The sequence below is a fragment of the Onychomys torridus genome, chromosome 16, assembly GCF_903995425.1.
Source record: "Onychomys torridus chromosome 16, mOncTor1.1, whole genome shotgun sequence".
Lineage (NCBI taxonomy): Eukaryota > Metazoa > Chordata > Mammalia > Rodentia > Cricetidae > Onychomys > Onychomys torridus.
Genome location: NC_050458.1, coordinates 17,468,004 through 17,469,028, shown reverse-complemented (window position 1 = coordinate 17,469,028; position 1,025 = coordinate 17,468,004). Strand labels below are relative to the sequence as shown.

General features: G+C 36.8%; 1 non-coding gene across 1 annotated transcript; it reads right to left on the bottom strand.

Annotated features, from left to right (window-relative positions):
• Positions 1-255: 255 nt before the first annotated feature.
• On the bottom strand, positions 256-362 carry LOC118597560. The gene has a single exon (XR_004946858.1). It is a non-coding gene; the product is annotated as a U6 spliceosomal RNA (small nuclear RNA).
• Positions 363-1,025: the final 663 nt, after the last annotated feature.

The window sequence follows — 1,025 nt, the reverse complement described above, 5'->3', positions numbered from 1 at the left end:
ACCTTAATGAACATTAATTCAAATCATCCATTCAATATTAAATATATTACTATATCATAAATATTTTATATTAAAGTTTAAGTGGATATGCTAATAATTTTCATCAATATTTTTAAATCCTTGTGCTTATGAAAAATGTTTCAACTTATTAAATAGTATATAACTAAAGTCATTTTAAGAAATAATGTGATAAGGTGTTTGTAAACTTTTCTTTTGGGGAGGGAAAATTTGTTGTAGCTTGTTATTTTATTTTATTTAAATATGGAACACTTCACAAATTTGCATTTCATTCTTGCACAAGGGCCATGTTAATCTTCTCTGTATCATTCCAATTTTAGTACAAGTGCAGCTGAAGTGATCACTATGGTGCAGAAGCAAGCATGCTTGTTAGTTTTTAAAGAAACTTTTTTCCATTTTTTTGTGGTGTGTGTGTGTGTGTGTGTGTGTGTGTGTGTGTGTGTTAATGTCATGTGTGTGTATAATCTGAAGTTCAGAAGAGGGCCTGTGATCCCCTAGAGTTGGAATTACAGGTGGTTGTGGGCTAGCTGACAGAATGCTGAGAACCAAACCCAGGCCCACTATAGGAGCAAAAAGTGCTCTTCTTAACCACGAAGGGTTTTCTTCAGCATCAGAAAAGATTTTAGATTTACTTGATATGAATATCTGTTTGTCTGAGTGAGTGCTTTTTCACACATGTGTGCAGGACCTTCAGGCCAGAAGCGAGGGGGCTTGCATCCTCTGAGGTGGAAGTTATAAGTGGTTATGAGGCATCATGTGGGTGTTGGGAAATGGAATCAGGGTCCTCTACAAGATCAGCAAGGGTCCCTAGCAGCTGAGCCTTCTCTCTAGCTTGCCCCCCCCCCCCATATTTTTAATTTCAATGACTGAACAAATGTGTCTTAAGAACTGCAACATTTTAAGAGAAACCTTGAGCAAACCATTTTTCCAATTTCACTCTGTCCCTACATCTTAGTATCTCATCACTGCAAATTGTGGTCACTGTTTCATTGATGGCATTCACACAG